Raw genomic sequence first — 21,194 nt, 5'->3', positions numbered from 1 at the left:
TAGAATAAGGGGCCGCATATTTTCACTTTGCACTGGGTCCCACAAGTTATGTAGCTGACATTGTTTCAATAGACCTTTCTTCCCTGTCCTCGGGTCCATGTGCTTACCAGACTCTCTTCACAGGAACATGGGACATTTCACCTTCCCATTCCAACTATGGAAAGCACATCCCTTCTCACAAGAACCGTGGTTCCCTCAGTGTTCAGTCTCCCCCATCACATGATGCTCAGGTCTAAGTTTTGCAGTCCTGAGTGTCAGCTGGTTAGACAGTAAATGGCCATGTCCACCTATTGGCATAGGTGGACTCCTGGAGGGAAAGATAAGCCTAATACAAAGGTCAAATGGACAAGGATTCTTCCATCAATGCTTCCATTTTGCTGTACTACCAGTGCAAGATATGGACCTCTACCAGGTCCCTTCAATTAGTCAATCTATTAAAATTATAAAATCTAAAACTATGGAAGCTTCAAAAAGAGACAAGGGGAAAAATTTTATAATCTCAGATTGGTAAAGGTCTTTCTAAACATGGACCAAAACCTAGAAAGGTATTTAAAAAAAAAAAAGAAGACTGACAAATTTAACTACTGTGTTAGTTTCCTGTTGCCACAACAAACTTAGTGGCTTAAAACAATATACATTTATGATCTTACAGTTCTAGACAACATAAATTTGAAATAGGTCTCATAGGACTCAAACCAAGGTGTCAGCAGGGCTGTAGTTCCTTCAGGAGGTTCCAGGGGAGAATCTGTTTCTTTTCCTTTTCCAGCTCCTACAGGCCAGCTGCATCCCATGGGTCAGGGCCCGGCCCGTCCTCCATCTTCAGAGCAACCACTGCCACCTCTGTTTCTGTCATCATGCCTCCTCTTCTGATTCTCGCTCTCATGTCTTCTTCTTCTTCTTCTTCTTCTTCTTCTTCTTCTTCTTCTTCTTCTCCTTCTCCTTCTCCTTCTTCTTCTTCTTCTTCTTTGCTTTATTTAAATGTTTGTTAAAAAATACAAATGTCTCACTTTCAAAAAAAAAAAACTCACTTTCAAAAAAAAAACAACTCACTTTCAAAAAAAAAATAAAAAAAAAAAATACAAATGTCCTGATGTCCCCTGTCCTGGGATCCACATTAGAATAAGCATGTAAAATATAACTGCAATTGAAATATATCAGAAATCAGAAAAAATATCATATTTTGCTATAGCAACAAGAAAAATAAAGTACCTAGGAATAAATTTAACCAAAGAGGTAAAAGACCTGTACTCAGAAAACAACACAACACTGAAAAAAGAAGTTAAGGAAGACAAATAAATGGAAGCATATACCATGTTCATGGATTGGAAGAATTAACATCAAAATGTCCATACTACCCAAAGCAATTTATAGATGTAATGGAATCCCTATTAAAATATCAATGACATATTTCACAGGTATAGAACAGACATTTCAAAAATTTATATGGAACTATAAATGACCACAAATAGCTGCAGCAATTTTGAGAAAGAAGAACAAAGTAGGCGGGATCACAATACCTGACGTCAAACTATATTACAAGGTCACTGTAATCAAAACAGTCAGGTACTGGCATAAGAACAGACACAAAGATCAATGGAACAGAATAGAGAACCCAGAAATAAACCCATTTCTTTATGGTCAATTAATATTCAACAAAGGGAGTAGAAGCCTAAAATGGAGTAAAAGGAGCCTCTTCATCAAATGGTGTTGAGATAGCTGGACAACTATATGCAAAAAAATTGAAATTTAACCACCAACTTACACCATACACAAAAATAAACTCAAGATGGATAAAACACTTAAATGTAAGTCGCAACACCATAAAAGTCCTAGAGGAGAAGATAGGTAGGAAAATCTTAGATATTCCACACAGCAGTATTTTTACCGGTATGTCCCCTAGAGCGAGGGACATAAAGGAAAGAATAAACAAGTGGGACTTCATAAAAATTAAAAGCTTCTCCATGGCTAAAAAAAAAATCAGCAAAATGAAAAGGGAACAAACCATATGGGAAATTATATATGCCAATGGTACCTCTGATAGGGATTTGATCTCTAAAATATATGGAGAACTCACATGACTCCACTGCAGGAAGACCAACAATCCAATTAAAAAAATAGGCAAAGGACCTGAACAGATACTTCTCCAAGGAGGTCATACACAAGGCCCAGAGACATATGAAAGGATGCTCATCATCACTAGCCATCAGAGAAATGCAAATTAAAACCACAATGAAATACCACTCACACTGGTCAGAATGGCCATCATAAATAAATCAACAAACAACGGGTGCTGGTGATGTTGTGGTAAAAAAGGAACCCTAGTACACTGTTGGTGGGAATGCAGACTGGTGCAGCCACTGTGGAAAACAGTTTGGAACTTCCTCAAAAAGCTAAAAATGGAACTGCCTTTTGACCCAGCAATTCCAGTGCTGGAATTATTCCCTAAGACTCCCAAAACACCAATGCAAAAGAACCTATGTACCCCAATGTTCATAGCAGCACAATTTACAATAGCCAAGTGTTAGAAGCAACCTAAGTGCCCATCAATAAATTAGTGGATCAAAAAACTATGGTTCATTTACACAATGGAACACTACACAGCAGAAAGAAAGAAAGAGCTACTACCCTTCGCGACAGCATGGGTGGACATGAAGAGCACTATGCCAAGGAAAATAAGCCAGGGGATGAAAGACAAATTCATAGGATCTCATCCATAAGTGGAACCTAATCAAAAAACAAACAGCAAGGAAAATACAACCAGCAATATTGAAAGAAAAAAACAAACCAAAAGTAACGAGAGGGAAGGAGGGAGGAAGGTAACAAGGAAAAGAAAAGAAAGGGTCAAATCAAGGAACATGTATAAAGGACCCATGGACAAAGCCAAAGTGGGGAAGGATTGAGGGTGGGAGGTGAGGGTGAGTGGCGCATGGGAAAGTGATGGTGGGAAAATGGAGATAAATGTATTTGAACAATAAAAAAAAACAAAAAAAGAAATAAATGGAGAGGAATTTTAAAAAACATATAATTGCAATTGAAACAAAACTATATTTATATTATCTACAATGCAGAGTATTCCCAATGAGAGTAAGACAAGACACAAAGCTAGAACATTTTAAATAGATTGCTTTTTTTATTATATGCATTTTTATTTATTTTTTAAAAATATTTTTTAAATTTATAAATCATGTTTATGCTGTTACAGTTGTCTCATTTTTTTCCCCTTTACGCCCCTCCACCCATCCCACCCCCACACCCGCTCCCACAGTCAATTCCCATTCTGTTGTCCATGTCCAGGGGTTACTCATACATGTTGCTTGTCTAGTCCCTTCCCCTTCTTTCCACCATTGTCCTCTTTCCCCATCCCTTCTGGTCACTTTCAGTCTGCTCCATGTTTCCATGCCTATGGTTTATTTTGTTCGTTAGTTTATTTTGTTGAATAGAGTCCACTTATAGGTGAGATCCCATGGTATTTATTTGTCTTTCTTCAACTGACCCACTTCACTAGCCTAATATTCTCCAGTTCCATCCATGTTGCCGCAAAAGGTAAGAGTTCCATCTTTCTCTCTCTCTCTCTTTATATCTTTCTTTCAGTGCAGATTGATTTTATTTATTTTTTTAAATGTCAAATTATAAAATATTAAAAAATTTAAAACCATTATAAAGTCTCAGCAATTAAACCAACATGACACCATCACAGAAATAATCAAGTAGATCAATGAAATATAGTGAGCATTCTAGAGACAAATGTATATATCTGCCTAACAATATAATATATGATTAAGTTGATATTTCACATCAGTGGGTAAGATAAGGCTTATTCAACAAATAAGGTGCATGGACCACTCTTACTTGAAATAAAACAAATATAGAGCCCTACTTCACACATTATACAAGAAATATTCAGGTGTGTTAAAAATCAATACACAAAGTTTCTAAGGAGTTTTAGGAGAAAATACAAACTAATATTTTTCTTACCATGAAGAAAAATATTCAAACCCAGAAGCTATAAAGTGAAATATTGACAATATGACATTAAACATTTAAGACTGTACAGTAAGATATATGTAAAAGATAAAGGACAAGTAATAGAGTAGGAAAGTATTTGCAACACATCTAAAAAAAGGGTTAATGGTTTGTTTTGTTTCTTTTTTATGGAAAAAATTCTACAAACCTTTAATCAAAAAATGGATAAAGAATACCAAAAAGTCATTTAAAGCTTCTTAAAAATAATAGAAATAGGCAAGAAATATACAAAACAGGTTTAGTTTCAACAAATAAAAAAGGAACAATTAAAATAACACATCATTGTCACAATCAGATTAATACCTATTAAAAATATTGTTAATATCAAGTATTGGCAACTGTGAAAGGAACTGGGTATTCACAGACTCTTTCTTCATCTTAGAGCAGTCTTTTTAGCATATTTTGCAGCGTTGGTTTGGTGAAGGCGTATTCTTTTAGCCTTCTTTTTCTGGGAAACTCCTTATTTTGCCTTCCATTTTGATTGAGAAACTGGCTGAGTAGAGCAGTCTTGGTTGCAGGCCTTTGCTATTCATGACTTGGATTATTTCTTGCCACTCCCTTCTGGCTTGCAGTGTTTCTGTTGAGAAGTCAGCTGCTAGCCCTATTGGGGGCTCCCTTATATGTTACTACCTCTTTCTCCTTTGCTGCCTTTAGGATTCTCTGTTTGTCTTTGATATTTGCCATTTTAATGATGATATGTCTTGGAATGGGACCCTCTGTGCTTACTGGACTTGAGTGACTTCTTCTCTCCTCCAATTAGGGAAGTTTTCCATCATTACTTTTTCAAACATGTTCTCTATCCCTTCCTCATCCTATTCTCCTTCTGGTATCCCTATTATATGGATATTTTTACGTTTCAGGTTGTCCTGCATTTCCCTCAATGCCTGTTCATTCTTTTTTGAGTCTTTTTTTAATTTTCTTGCTCTGTCTGGGAGCTTTTTTCTCCGGCTCATTGATTCGATCCTCTGCTTCATGTAGCCTGCTTTTGATTCCTTTTACTGTTTTCTTCAATTCAGAAATTGTATTCTTCATTTACTGTTGTCTCTTATTGATAGTTTCTATGTCCTTTTTCATGCTGACATAGTTTGCAATAAGTTCCTCATAGTTTCCCTGTAGTTTCTTGTCATTCTCTCTGAGCTCACTGAGCTCATTGACCTTCCTTAGAATTGTTGTTTGGGACTCAATATCTGATAGTTTATTTACCTCTGTTTCATTTAATTCTCTTACTGGGGATTCCTCCTTTCCCTTTGAGTAGCGGGTATTTCTTTGTCTTCCCATTATTTGTGAGACTCTTCTTTTTTGCGTCTGCTTCTTAGGTTGATCTGTCTTGATTTCCTGACTTTGGGGTGTGAACTTCTATGGTAGGAGACCGTTGTTTTTACTTTCTGGATCTGCCTCTGATGATGTCAGATGTCATCCCTATCAGTCTTTAGGCAGCCTGTTCGAGACTTCCAGGAATTGACTGTTCATGGCTGTCTCCTTCAGCTGTTAATCCAGTCACTCTTCACTCAGCAGGCCGCCTTAGACAGCTCAGGTCAGGGCGGAGTCTCTCCTGGGAGTGGGATTATTGGGTCCTCTCATGGTGCTGCTGTATGGGGGAGGAGTCAGCACTGGGATCCCGCCAGCTACTCTCTCCGTTCTCTCTCCAAAGCCTCCATCCCCAGTCTCTCCTCAAGTGTCCAGACCTCTCTGCGCCCATTTTTGCCAGGGATCTACTATCTGTGGCTGCCACTCTCCACTCAGCAGGCAGCTTAGACAGCACAGGGTGGGGTGGAATCTCACCTCGGGGTGGGGCTATTGGGTCCTCTGATGCTGCTGCTGCTCAGGGGTGTGGTCTCTGCCTGAGCAACATGGCTGCTCCCGCATGGAAGATGAGTCAGCACCGAGATCCCCCCGGCTACTCTCTCAGTTCTCTCCCCAAAGACTCCTTCCCCAGTCTCTTCTCAGGTGTCTCTAGCCCACTCTGCCCCCGCCTTGGCCAGAGACCAGGGTAAGTGGCTGCAAATGAAAATTTATGCGTTGTTTCTTTAAACAGTTCTTTGTGTCTCTAGTATCCTGTCTCTGGCAGAGAGCAACCCTGCTACTTTTCTCAGCTGGCTGTTTTCTGTGTTCTATTTGGGCTCTGGTGCTGTAGGCTAGAGACCCCCGCGTTTGGTTTAGACCCTGCTCTTCTCAGGGGGATCCAACTGGCCATTTCAATATCCTTCTGGTGCTGCTGCCTGTGGGCACTCCACCCCCCACCTTCTCGAGTTTGTACCGCACTCCTTATCAGTTAGATTGCACTAAAGCCGATTCTTCTGTCTCCGAAGTTACAAGGCTCCTCTCTCACTATTGTTCACTTGTTTATTCCAGGTGATTTCTCCACAATTTAACTGTAATTCGAGGTTGTTCCTGGAAGGAGGTCAGTGTGACTTCCACTCACTCTTCTGCCATCTTGATTTGCCTTCATGTCTTCTTTGTATGGAGATACTTGTAATTACTTTGGGCCCACCTAGATAATCCAGAATAATCTCTTCTTCTCAAAATGCTTCATTTCATCACACTGCAAAGCCCTTTTTGCCATGTAAGGTAACATATTCACAGGTCCCAGGGATTAAGGCGTGAATACATTGGGGGCCGGGATTATTTGGTCTCCCATAACGATTACTATTTCTGATGACAGACGAATCTGATAATATCTCAAGCCCATTATAACATTCAGAGAAGTACAAAGATACATGCACACACAGGCACACAGAAACATCTGGGTTTCAAAAGAAGACATGAAAAATAGGAAGAATGCTGCTAGGCCTGATACATTTGCTAGCTTCCTGATAAAATGATTTAGATTATGTATGAGATACAATATTGACTTAAGGGTGGTGTTTCCTTTCCTGGAAGTCACAGTGAATGTCAAAGCAGAAAGCAGCCATAGAGAGCCACCAACGGCCTGGATGATGCCAGGCAGACACATCAGAGGAGGTTTCCACTTGGCCAAATTTACAAGATCCCTAGGTAACCTGGTCTCAGATCTTGAGAATCTCTGACAGAGCTCAGGTTTAGCTCAGGTGTCCTGGAGAACACTGACTGTCTAGAAGAGGAGAAAACCCACTCTTCATAATCCCAGATTAAGAGCTAACTCTCCAAGTGTGTTCTAATTTTGCAGAATCTCATGTGAAAAGAGTATGTATTCACCCTTGGCTGCTGTGGCTCATTGTATTGAGTGCCAACCTACAACCTGAAAGGTCACTGGTTCAATTCCCAGTCAGGGCAAATGCCCGGGTTGTGGACCAGGTCCCCAGTTGGGGCCAGGTGCAAGGCAAGTGATCGATGTATCTCTCACACATTGATATTTCTCTATTTCTCTTTCTCCTTCCTTCCTTCTATCTCTAAAAAGTGAATACATAAAATCTTTTTTTTTTAAAGATGCTATGATTCTAAAAATGCTTTGTCCTTTAAAAAAATATATGTATTCAACTATTGTTAAGTGGAATCCTCTGAAATGTCAGATTAAGTTGGTTGATGCAGAGCTGAGGCTGTTCAGTGATGTGACTGCTGCTGGACCTTGGAGCTAGAGCCAGACCTGAACAGGGATTGTTTCATGTAAACATCCTCAGAAACTGATCGATCCTTGCCCTAAGCCCCACAGCCTGCTGGTTCCTGGGACAGGTCATTGCATTGCTCTGGGAAAGCATGTAAGTCATTTTCCCCCTATCTGTGGCGGGTCATGCACCAGTGCCCCATGCATCCTGCCCTGTTCTACATAATTCTTTAGTACCTGCCATGCAGCAAAGAGTATCCACACCATCTTGCAGCCACCCAAGACACATCATGTATGTAAGTTCCCCAAATAAACGATGTAATTCTTTAGTTGTCAGCCTCTTTTTTTGGTCTGTTGGCCCCAGAGATTTTCCCAGCAGTTGACAGTGTTGTCCAGGTTATCTATACCTACTGATTTTCCTTCTTACTCAGAGGATACAGTCAACCTTGGTTTTCGAACGTCTCCCCTCTTGAACAATTTGTTTCTCAACCAAGTTGTTCACAGAAAAAATGTCTCAGTTGTTGAACCAAACTTTGGTTCTCGCCCTGACAGCCTTTTCATGCTGATAACTGTATGATCAGTTATGTGTCTCTCAGGTGGCAAACATATAAGAGAATGTGTCAGTATGAGTATGATTCAGTTTTTTAACAAATAACTTCTTGAACAGCCTTCTGGATCAAATTAAGTTTGAGAATCAAGGTTCCACTGTACTGAAATCTTCATATGTAACTGTGAATTTGCCTAGTTACCCTTTCAGTTCTACTCATTTTGTCTTTAAGTATTTTGACACTTTATTGTTAGTTGTTTGCACATTTAGAATATAATGTCTTGGTGAATTGACTTTTGTCATATACCATATTTTGCCATGTATAATGCCCACTCATGTTTTTGGCCCAAACTTTCAAGAAAAAAAATCTGTCATTTTAATTTTTTAATTTAATTTTTTATTTATTTATATTTAGAAACACAACAGATGATCATATTCCAAGGTATTATTTTGCATACACATATCATTATTGCTTTTTAGAGTTATACTTTTAACACATAAACATAAATAAAAGAATTAAAAACATTTATATAGATATGGAATTAGTACTACCCATGTATAATGCACATCCTTATTTTTCCCTCAAAAATGTGGGCAGAAAAGTGCATATTATACACAGCAAAATACAGCAACACCCCTCTTTATCACTAGTAATATTCTTTGTTCTGAAGTCTGCTTATCTGATGTTAATATAGCTAATGTCCCTTCCTTCCTTCCTCCCTCCCTTCCCACTAGTACAGAGATTTCCCCCATATATTTCACCAAATATCTCCTAATGTTAACATCTTGTATAACTATGATGTGATCATGAAAACTGTGAAATTAACATTGGTACAATAGTATTAACATACCTACAGACTTTATTTGGCTTTTACCAGCTTTTTACCACTGTTTTCTTTTCTGTTCCAGGGTCCCACGTAACAATTAGTTGTATGTCTTCTTAGTCTCCTCCAGGGGCAGTTTCCCATTCATGCCTTGTCTTTCATGATCTTGACACTTTTGAATAGTATTAGTCAGTTATTTTATTTAAATCCTCCCCCCAGGATATGCTTTATTGATTTGAGAGAGAGGAAGGGAAGAAACATCAATGTGAGAGAGAAATATCGGTCAGTTGCTTCCTATATGTGTCCTGACTGGGTATCGAACCTGAAACTAAGGTATGAGTCCTGACCAGGGATCAAATCCACAACCTTTTGGTGAACAGAAGGATGTTCCAACCAACTGAGCCACCTGGCAAGGGTGCTAGTCAGTTTTTTTGTAAAGTATTCCTCGATTTGTCTTTTGTCTGATATTTTCTCATGATTAGACTGAAGTTATTCATTTTTGGAAGTAACATGCCCAAAAAAGTGCATTATGTTAGCAGGTATGTGATATCAATATGTCTTATTACTGGCGATTTTTAACATGGTCACTTGGTGTCTGCAAGAGTTTCTCTACTATAACATGACTAATACCCCCTTTTGTAACAAATAAACATCTCAGGGAATATACTTTCAGACTATTCAAATACCCAGTTTCTTCTAAAATTTTATGTTATTAGTTTTAGCATTCATTGGTGAATCTTGCCTGTAACAATTATTACAGTGGTGGCATAATAATGACTTTCTATTTCCTTCATTTCTCCTCCATTTATTAACTGTAATTTATCTGTAAAAAAGAGCTGTCCTTTCTCTCTCACCAGCTCTCTTTTTGATTAGTGTTTGTATGGTATATTCTTTTCCATTCTTTTACTTTTAATCTAACTATGTCTTTGTATTTAAAGTGGTATATAGCCTATGTTGTGGTATTTTTTTAAGTTACTTATTGAAGTAAAATTCAAATAACAAGAAATCAACCCTTTTAAAGTGAACAATTGGTATTTAAGGCAATTACAATGTTTTGCAACCATGACATGATCTATTAAAATTCAGTCAGATAGTTTTGCCTTTTAATTGGTATATTTAGACCTTCTATACAAGTATGTAATAAATATAATTATTAATATGATTGGATTTAGGGCTACCATATTATGATTTGTTTTCTGCTTTTCATTTCTGTTGTTGTTGTTATTGTTGTTGTTCCATCTTTCCAGTTTTTCTTTATTATTTGAATATTTCTTTATTATTCCATTTTAAGTTATCTATTAGCTTTTTGCCTATAGCTCTTTGGATTACCATTACAGGGGTTGCCTAGAAAATCCAATGTATATAACTAACTCTTCATAGTTTACTCAGAGTTAATATTTTACTACCTCAAGTAATATGTAGAAGCATTTAACCATATAGACCTCTTTACCCTTCCTTCTTTATAGCATAGCTATTACATATATTATGTGTACATTCGAAAACTCCAACAATGACATAATTTTTGCTTTCACTTAGTCATACATATTCAAAGGACTCTTGGGAGAATAAAAACAGACCTTTATATTTACCTAGCTATTTAACACTTTTATAACTATTCTTTTACTCCTAAAATTCCAAACTCCCCTCTGGTACTATTTCCCTTCAGCCTGAAGAACTTCCTTTAGCAATTCTCTTAGAACAGTTCTGTTAATGATACAGTCTCTTAGTTGTCTTTGATTTGAGAATGACTTTATTCAGCCTTCATTCTTAAAGAATATTTTTGCTGGACATAGAATTCTGGGTTGACAGATGTTTTCTTTTGGCACGTTAAAGATTTTGTTCTACTGTTTTCTAACATACATTGTTTCCTATGAGTAATCTTTTGCCACTGAAATCATTGGTCACCACTGTTTCTCTTATATTTCATTTTTTTCTAGCTGCTTTCAATAATTCATCTTTGTTTTCAGCAGTTAAGTTTGATATAGCTTTAAGTGGCACACCTAATTTCCCAACTTATCTTCATTGCCAAGTCCCTTGACTAGTTTTTCATTTCTCATGTACTCTTCAATATATTTCATTTGGATTTATATCCTCATAGCTTCTCTGAAATTACTATTGTAGGGACATTAGTTTTAAATTGGCTTGATCCTTTTCAGGGCTTATTTCTCCTCTTATTATTACCCAGCATTAATTGATACTTTATTATGTTCCAGGCTTTGTGCTAATAGCTTTATATACATTATCCAATTGAATCCTCACAGTAACTCTGTTAGATAATATTATTAACCACTTTTTACAAATGCTTATACAGTTCTAGTGATGTGCCCAAGGTATCATTGGTGTAAGTGGCAAAGTCAGGATTCACACTCAGGTCTGTCCAACTCCAAATCATGATGCAATCATTGGCCCCTATTCACCATTTTCTGTTTCTTTAAACTCCCCCTCCTGAGGCAGGATAGTAAGAAGCTAGGAAAATTCCTGGGCAAGTGGTATGGGAAAACTGAGACCAGAAAATTAAACAAGATCAAATAGTTTGAGCAGCTTACAGCCAGCTGGTGAATTACAAGAACTTATTTCTCCTAACCAAGGACACTTGAGAATGAATGGTTTATACCTCTCCTCCCTAACCAAAGAATACTGGGAGAGAGAAAAAAGAGACCCAATTAACTCCACTTGTGCCAGCCGAACCCAAGGACAGATGAAGTCAGAGGAACAAATAACAAAAAAACCCACTAAAAGCCAGTCAGACTCAAGATAAAAGTAAAATAGTATAGCAGATCAAAGAATATTCCCAACCCTCCACCCTGCCCATGCGCTCATTTTGATGCATCAGCATATTAAAAATGCACCTGGACCCCTGGCTGGTGTGGCTCAGTAGATTGAGTGCCAGCCTGCGAACCAAAGTGTCGCAGGTTCAATTCTCAGTCAAGCACATACCTAGGTTGCCACACCAGGTCCCCAGCAGGGGGCATGCAAGAGGCAACCACACGCTGATGTTTCTCTCCCTCTTCTTCTCCTTCTCGTCCCCTCTCTCTAAAATTAAATAAATAAAATATTGTTTAAAGAGTTTTTAAAAATGTACCTGGAAAGCTGATAAATATTCTGCTGAAACCCTTCATCAATGTTCTCACCCACAGATAAAAGGTAAGAAGCCCTTAGGACAAAGACCCTGCATGGTTCACTCTAGAGCATGCCCATGCCTTTTCTCAAACATGACCTTTTTATTTCCTCCTAAACTCTAAGGGACCCAAGGACACTTGCAACCAGGGGAGTAGTGGGCAGCAGCAGCTCACACCAGGGTTACTCTTGATCCTATCTCCAGGGCCCCCTTATTCTTTGACTTCCCAGTGAGCTAAAAGTAGTCCTGCCTTGACTCGCTTCTGCCACTGTGACCTTTACTTCCTAGTGAGCTAACAGTGGCCCTGCCTTGGCTCAGTTCTTTCCTATAACGTTTCTAGGGAGCCAAAGCAGAGCGTCACCTATGCTCTCTCCTGTTGCTTCTTCTATCCTAAGTCTTTCCTTTGTTTCACTGTCCCCAGTCTTAATTCATGTACTATCAAAATTACCTGGACTCATGTGGTAAAATCTTTCCTACATGAAGTCAAGAACCCACACACTCTAGGCTAGTGCCTGTACTGTGACACTCCCATGGCTCAAGGACAAAGTTCTACCTTAGTTTCCTTTCAAATTCCCAGGCTTCCAGTTCTTTAGTTCCTTTGCATGTTCTGTTCTCCAGGATTCACCCCTTAACCCTCATTGTTCAGGTCTCGTCTAAACTCTTCTAGAGATGGTTCTATTATAGAAAATGATAATGTTGTATAATGATCACACATATTAATACACAGAGGTACATAGTACAAAGCACACCATTCTTCTTCATGACAGCATAGAACTTTATTGTATAGCTGTATTCTTTTGTATTTAGCATTATAGTAGTTATAGGCATTTAGGTTATATCATATGCATATATGTATATCATTTTTGCTCATGTATAAGTACAAATACAGGATAAATTACTAGATGTGTAATTGCTGGATCAAAGTGTAAAGATGTATTTTTTAAAAAACTAGTTTTTATGTAAGAAAGGTAACACACATTTAGCTTAGTACAAAAAATGTACTATAAAAAGCTTCCTTTCCACCTCAGATATCCAGCTCATCAGTTAACCACTGTTAATAAATTCTCTAGAAAAACTTTTAGGCATAAGCAAGTACGTGTGTGTGTGTGTGTGTGTGTGTGTGTGTGTGTGTGGTGTTTAGATTTTATTTGCATTTTATTGTAGAAATAGAAATTTTGTGTAGTTCATAAGGTAAACAAAAAGAAGGCAAGATGGAGAGGCAGCACAATTAACGTGGCAGCAACCTGAAAAATGAGCAACAAATGGTAAAGGACTCAAACTAAACAGAAGCAATGGGAATAGGAAACAAAAGTATAGATTCAAGAAACATTTAAGAGGCAAAGTCAATAGGATTTCATAAGTATTTGGAGATGGGATGTGTGGGGGAAAAGAGGACTCCTCATTCCTTCCAGATTTCTGACCTCAGTAACTGGGTGGATGGTGGGTGGCACCATCCACTGAGACAAAACTTCAAGAGGAGAGGAGATGGTGGGGACAGAGTTGTAATTTCAGTTTTTGGTATACTGAATTTAAAGTAGCTCTGAAACATCAAACTAAAGATACTTACAGGCAGTTGGATAGAGATCTGGGAGAGAAACAGATCTGAGATTTACCACATATAATTGATTGATAGTTGAGATCAAGGTAATGGATGAAATAACTCAGGAAGAGAATGCAGAGTGAGAAACAATGAAGGCTGAGGAGAGAATCCTGGGGAACACGAAAAAAAATGAAGGATAGAGAAAGAAAGCCTGCGAAAGAACTAGAGAACTGGCAGCCAGAGAATTTTAAAAGAAACTAAGACAGAATTTTGTCCTTGAACCATGAGAGGGGGAGTTTAAAGAAACAGAAAATGGTGAATAGGGGCCAATGATTGCATCATGATTTGGAGTTGGACAGACCTGAGTGTGAATCCTGACTTTGCCACTTACACCAATGATACCTTGGGCACATCACTAGAACTGTATAAGCATTTGTAAAAAGTGGTTAATAATATTATCGAACAGAGTTACTGTGAGGATTCAATTGGATAATGTATATAAAGCTATTAGCACAAAGCCTGGAACATAATAAAGTATCAATTAATGCTGGGTAATAATAAGAGGCAAATATGCCCTGAAAAAGATCTAATTTATTTTTATTTTTATTTTTTTTTTTGCTAGGTATGGTGAACTTTATTGATGGTACATGACAAGGTAGAGTTCCCTAAGCCCCTCCTTTTCTTCAGATGGTCTGGGATGAAAACTGTAGAGCTCAAGAGATTCTCAGTGTGTTGGGGGATCAATTTGGGGCAAGAAGGGTCTCTCTTCCTCTCACTGGGGCTGGTGGTTCAGGAGGTTCTTACTCCTTGGAGGCCCCGTGGACCATAAGGTCCACCACCCTGTTGCTATAGCCAAATCCATTGTCCTATCAGGAAATGAGCTTGGCAAAGTGGTCATTGAGGGTGACACCAATCTCAGCATTAAAGGTAGAAGAGTGAGCATCATGTTATAGTCTCAGTAAACCACCTGGTCCTTGGTATAGCCCAGGATACCCTTGAGGTGGCTCTCTGACACCTGCTTCACCACCTTTTTGATGGCATCATATCTGGCACCTTTCTCCAGGTGGCAGTTCAGATCCATAACCAACACACTGGGGATGGGGACATGGAAAGCTATGCTAGTGAGCTTCCCATTCAGCTCAGGGATGACATTGCCCACAGCCTTGGCAGCACCAGTAGAAATGGGATGGTGTTCTGAGCAGGCCCTCAGCCATCATGCCATAGCTTCCAGCAGGGCCATCCAAAATCTCCTGGTCAGCAGTGATGGCATTGACTGTGGTCATGAGTCTCTTCTCAATGCCAAAGTTGTCATGGGTGACCTTGGCCAGGGCTAGGGGCAAGCAGTTGGTGGTGCAGGAGGCATTGATGACAATCTTGAGAGAGGAGTCATACTTGTCATGGTTCACACCCTTCACACACATGGGGGCATCTGTAGAAGGGGCAGAGATGATGACCCTCTTGGCTTCTCCTTTCAAGCGAGCTCCAGCCTTTCCATGGTAGTGAAGACACCATGGACTCAACAACATATTCAGCCCCAGCATTCCCACATCTGATGTTGGCAGGATCTAGCTCCTGGTAGAAAGAGATGGACTTCTCCATTGCTAACAATCTTCCCATTCTCCACCTTGACTGTGTCTTTGAACTTGCCATGAGTAGAATCATACTGGAACATGTAGACCATGTAGTTGAAGTCAATGAAGAGGTCATTGAGGGCGACAATATCCACTCTGCCAGAATTAAAAGCAGCTCTGGTGACCAGCCACTCAATACAGCCAAATACATTCATTCTGACCTTCACCATCATGTCTCCACGTTGCAGCTGGCTACACAGGAAGATGTGGCTGAATGTTGAACAGGAGGAGCAGAGAGCCAATCTAATTTTAAACTAATCTCCCTACCACGGTAATTTCAGAGAAGCCATGACACATAAATCCAAATGAAATATACTGAAGAGTACATGTGAGGTGAAAAAGTAGTCAAGGAACTTGGAAATGAAGATAAGTTGGGAAATTAGGTGGGAAACAAGGAACTGAGAATAATGTTTCCACCACATTTTTTTTAATCGATAGGGTGGGGGCCTCATGTATATAACTAAGCTTTGAAAAACAACCAGAGAGAGATAAGTTAAAAATACAAGAGACATAGGGGGCAATGGGTAGGATCTAGAAGGGACCACTCTTCAATGCTTCCATTGACTCTTCACTGTAATCACTCCTGTTCAACATTACCTTTAGTTCAGCCTTTTTTTTTTACTAAGTATATTTATTGATTATGCTCTTACAGTTGTCCCATTTTTTTTCTCCCTTTATTCCCCTCTGCCCTTTACCACCCCTCCCACCAGCATTGCCCCCCACCGCCCACTTAGTTCATGTCCATGGGTTGTACATATAAGTTCTTTGGCTTCTCCATTTCCTATACTATTCTTAACTTCCTCCAGTCTTTTTTGTATCTACCATTTATGCTTCTTATTTCCTGTATTTTTTCCCCATCCTTCCCCCATTCCCTCCCTCCTGATAACCCTCCAGGTGATCTCCATTTCTGTGATTCTGATCCTGTTTTAATTGTTTGCTTAGTTTTTGTTTTTTAGGTTCACTTGTTGATACTTGTGAGTTTGTTGTCATTTTACTGTTCATAGTTTTTGATCTTCTTCTTTTTCTTAGATAAGTTCCTTCAGCGTTTCATAGAGTAAGGGCTTGATGAAGATGAACTCCTTTTAACTTAACCTTATCTGGGAAGCACTTTATCTACCCTTCCATTCTAAATGATAGCTTTGCTGGACAGAGTAATCTTGGATGTAGGTCCTTGCCTTTCACGACTTTGAATACTTCTTTCTAGCCCTTCCTTGCCTGTAAGAAATTTCTTGTGAGAAATCAACTGGTAGTCTTACGGGAACTCCTTTGTAGGTGACAGTCTCCTTTTCTCTTGCTGCTTTTAAGATTCTTTCCTTATCTTTAATCTTGGGTAATGTAATCATGATGTGCGCTGCTGTGTGCTTCCTTGGTCCAACTTCTTTGGGACTCTCTGAGCTTCCTGGATCTCCTGGAAGTCTATTTCCCTCACCAGACTGAGGAAGTTCCTCTTCATTATTTTTTCAAGTAAGTTTTCAATTCCTTGCTCTTCCTCTTCTCCTTCTGGCACCCCTATGATTCGGATATTGGACCATTTAAAGTTGTCCCAGAAGTTCCTAAGCCTCTCCTTGTTTTTTTGTTTTTTGGGTTTTTTTTTTTTTTTTTTTTTGTAGTTTCTTCATTGTGTTCTGGTTGAATGTTTATCTCTTCCTTCTGCTCCAAATTGTTGATTTGAGTCCCGATTTCCTTCCCTTTACTGTTGATTCCCTGTATATTTTTCTTTATTTCACTTTGCATAGCCTTCACTTTTTCCTCCATTTTGCGACGATACTCAACCATGTCTGTGAGCATCCTGATTACCAGTGTTTTGAACTCTGCATCTAATAGGTTGGCTATCTCTCTGTCGCTTAGTTCTTTTTCTGAAGTTTTGATCTGTTCTTTCATTTGGGCCATATTTCTTTGTCTTGGTGCTCCTGTTATGTTGTAAGGGGCGGAGCCTCAGGTATTCACCAGGGTAGGGCAACCCATGTCATTGTTGTGGTGCTGTCTGTTGGGAAGGGGTCCGAGAGGGAACAGTGCCGCTTGCTCGGCTCTCAGCTGGCTTTCAGTCACTTGCTCTGCTACCCAAAAGTAAACTGGGCCTTTCTGGTGCTGATTTCTGGGTGGGTGGGTTTTTGTACATTCTAGGACCATGTATGTCTCTCCAACGACCTCTCCTGTGAGGCTGGGAGTTTCTTCTTCTGCTGCAACCCCCACAGATTTTTACAGCCAGAGGTTTTAAGGCCTTCTTTTCCCATGCTGGAGCCCTGAGTTGCACAGTCTTTCTTGCTTGCCAGCTGTTCCTCCCAGTTTATCCACACGCAAATGTGGGACCGCCAGCCACTGCCTCACCTGCCCAGTTCTCCAGCCACAGCGTTGCTACATGCCTTCTCTGTCCCAGCTGCCCACTTCCGCCCCTCCTACCAGTCTGGTGAATGTTTCTCCTTTAACCCTTGGTTGCCGGACTTCCATACAGTTTGATTTTCTGGCAGTTCTGGTTGTTGTTTTTTTTAAGATTTTATTTATTTGTTTCTAGAGAGAGGGGAGGGAAGGGAAAAAGAGAGGGAGAAAAACATTAATGTGTGGTTGCCTCTTGTGAGCCCCCACTGGGAACCTGGCCCATAACCCAGGCACGTGCCCTGACTGGGAATCGAACCAGCGACCCTTTGGCTCACAGGCCACAGTACTCAGTCCAGTAAGCCACACCAGCCAGGATGGAAGTTTTTGTTTGTTTGTTTGTTTTTAAATTTGTTGTTGTTCTTCTTTTGGTTGTGTGAGGAGGCAAAGTATATCTACCTACACTTTCATCTTGTCTGGAAGTTAGTTCAGCCTTTCTGAAGCACAAATTTGCAAATGTCACATCTTCTACTTTTCTGTCTTATTTCAAAGTCTTCAAGGAATTCCTATTGTCCCTGATATATTATTCAAATGACCTCCTAATATTCAAGGCCCTCTATAATCTTGCTGCAGCCCCAGCCCACTTTATGATGTTTCCTCTTTCCGTAACCTCTGGACTCTTCTCTAGTTGAATTTCTCTCCTCACTCCTTTAGGGGTCTCCCTATCATAGCTGTCTTCCATGTCTTCACTTAGCCTCTCACTTCTGTCCTATTTGAGGTCAATTTAAGTCTCCCTTCCTTCAGAAAGTACTGTATTTCCTGAAACTGCACTTTTCAAAGGTTGCTCCTTCCTTTCTAAGTCTCCTGGACCTAAAGTAGAGGTTGCAGACTACCCTACAATGTGATATTTTAAGTTTTCTTTTGAGTTAGCTTCTAAATTTACAATTTTCACATTAAAAATATTTAATTTCTCTTGAAAAATTGGAAGACATGTTAAGACTGGGTCTACATTCCCTTCTGGCAAGAATGGGCTGGAGTTGAGTGGTAACAGCTGGCCTTATAATTAGAGCATGCACTCAGTCTTATTCTTATACCTGGCTCACCATACTCATATATATATGTATATATGTATATATATATGCCTGGCTCCTGTAAGCATTTGAGTTTAAAACCCCAGGTCTAAACTATGACTGGATACTTGATGTATACTAGCTGGTGGCTATTTATCTTTATATCTATCATATCTTCCAGAAAAGTTCCACATAGCATGTCTATCTGAGAATCCCCACAATGCCTAGCACAATGACATAAACATAGGAGAATACTTAGTGTAAGGTAAATAATGATGATGTTGATAATGAAGACCTAGTCTGCCTTTTCTTAGCTAACCCATCACTCAACAAAACTACAGTTAGCCCATTCCAAAATGCAATACCAAGAAAAAGTATTCTATATGAGGAAATTGAATAGCCTAAGAAAGCATTAGAGTGGAGAGGCAGCACCAGGAAGGTTGACTTCAGTGATACTAGCCCAGTTTCTGCAGCTAGAGCAAGAAGTTTGAAATTTATCCATTGCAGTTAGTAGGTGTTTGTGACTCCCATCCAATGCTTCTTGCTGGAAAACTGTTGGTCCCTACTTCCTCACTCATTTTGGACAGCTGAGGCCCAAAGGCAGAAAGAAAAGAGGAAGGATGATGGGTAGTGGTGATGCACAGTGGATCGGAGAAGGGACTATCAACTTGTGTGGCAGTTACTTTTCCTCTCTATTTTCTAACATAAGAAAGTACAAACTGAGGCTACTCCCAACCTGTGGAACCCACAGAGTTGGTTAGAGCTTCAGAGTGAGGGACAGGTTAGGATTTGAATCCAGACCATATAGCTCACAGTCACAACATTACTGCTACACAAAAAGGATTTACCATGAAGCTAGTAAAGCTCAACCTTCAGGGCCCCTTACTTATAGAAGCTTTCTGGGGCAGGACTATAACAGTGAGTTCGTGTGGTCACTATGAAACTTACAAAAGATATTTTAATAACAAATGCTTAAGAGCCATGTAGTTTTGTTTTGCTTTGTTTTTGTTTTTTTCACAGAGACTCTCTCCAATATCTCCCACTTGTTGGGCATTTTGGGGATCTAAGAGGAAATTGAGTTGGGTTGCAATTACTGAGTTAAATTTATGTGATTTACAGTCAAGTTTTTTATTGATTTGAGAGAGAAAGAGAAACATCACTTTGTTATTCCACTTATTTATGCATTTATTGGCTGATTCTTGTAAGTGCCCTCATTGGAGACTGAACCCGCAATCTTGGGTGTATCAGGATGATGCTCTAATGACCTGAGCTAGCTGGCCAGGGCCTACATACCTTTTCATTAGAGTTGTTATTGCTATACACGCAGGTATAGAAATGGCTTTCAAGAATACCCCTATTGGCCCTGGCTGACCAGCTCAGTTGGTTAGAGCGTCATGCCCATGCACCAAGGTTATGGGTTTGATCCACAGTCAGGGCACATACAAGAAACAACAAGTACATGCATGAATAAGTGGAACAACAAAATGATGTATCCTCTCTCCCTTACTTTCTCTCTCTCTATAATCAACTTTTTTAAATTTTAAATTAAAAAAAAAAGAATATCCTTATTATTTACTAGGTGCACACATCTGACATTGTGACCCAAAGTTGTAGGACCAGAGGTCATATCTTGATATAAGTGGCATGTATGTAGATTGTGGAAAAGAAACCAGGTTTGAAATGTTTGGAGCCAGAACCTAGTTTGTGGAACATTCTTCCAATCATCATATATATAAAATTTCAAGTGGAGGATTCAGTTATTACTAATACCTGGTATGGTAGCAAGCATCAAAGATAGACCTCAATGATCTCTGCCTCCTTAGTCCCTCCCACATTATGTCAGGGTTGATCTGCATGAGCAACAGAATTTGGAATAAGTGATGGTGTATGTCACTTCCAAAGTTATATCATAAAAAGCATTGCACTTACAGCTTCTATCTTGGTCTCTCTCTTTCTCTCTCCCTCTCTCCCTCTCTCTTTCTCTCTCTTGTTCTAGAGGAAGTCAGCTGCTCATATCCTAGGCAACCCTATGGAGAGGCCTACCTGGAGAGAAGCTGATGTCTCTTCTTCATAGCTAAATGAGTGAGCTTGGAAAAGGATCCTCTAGCCACAGTCAAGCCTTCAGATGCCTTGTAGCCCTGGCCAACAACTCGATTATAACCTCATAAAAGACCGTCAGCCAGAACCACCAGTTAAACTGCTCCTGAATTCCTGTTCCACAGAAACTGTGAGATAAAAATGATTTGTTATTTTATGCCACTAAATTTTGAGGTATTATATAGCAATAGATTACTAACACATCTAGTAAAAATGATAGTTCTCTACCAGCCAAGAATATATTCAATAATTCAATAATAATTCAACAATGTCCTAGTGTTTATATATGTAGGAAACTTGATTAGGTTTCCCTAAATTTGACAATAATTCTATAATTTTAAAGACATTACTAATAAATTGTGAGACTGAAGGAAACTTTTCTAAAGTATCATTGATAAAAATTGTTTTTATTAAAGATGCTAGGAGAGTAATTTTTTTCATTCTCTTTATAGAAAGTATTACTAAATTATTGTCATATGAATAAGCAATCAAAGTGTATGCAGCTAACAAT

General features: G+C 39.2%; 1 pseudogene; it reads right to left on the bottom strand.

Moving 5' to 3' along the window:
- Positions 1–14,353: 14,353 nt before the first annotated feature.
- LOC129062069 (glyceraldehyde-3-phosphate dehydrogenase-like) lies at positions 14,354–15,376 on the bottom strand (annotated as a pseudogene).
- Positions 15,377–21,194: the final 5,818 nt, after the last annotated feature.

This window comes from Pteronotus mesoamericanus, unplaced genomic scaffold, assembly GCF_021234165.1.
Source record: "Pteronotus mesoamericanus isolate MK-2021 breed Mesoamerican mustached bat unplaced genomic scaffold, CSHL_Meso_final scaffold_705, whole genome shotgun sequence".
Classification (NCBI taxonomy): domain Eukaryota; kingdom Metazoa; phylum Chordata; class Mammalia; order Chiroptera; family Mormoopidae; genus Pteronotus; species Pteronotus mesoamericanus.
Note: the sequence above shows the minus strand (reverse complement) of the source record. Positions and strands in the feature narration are given on the sequence as shown.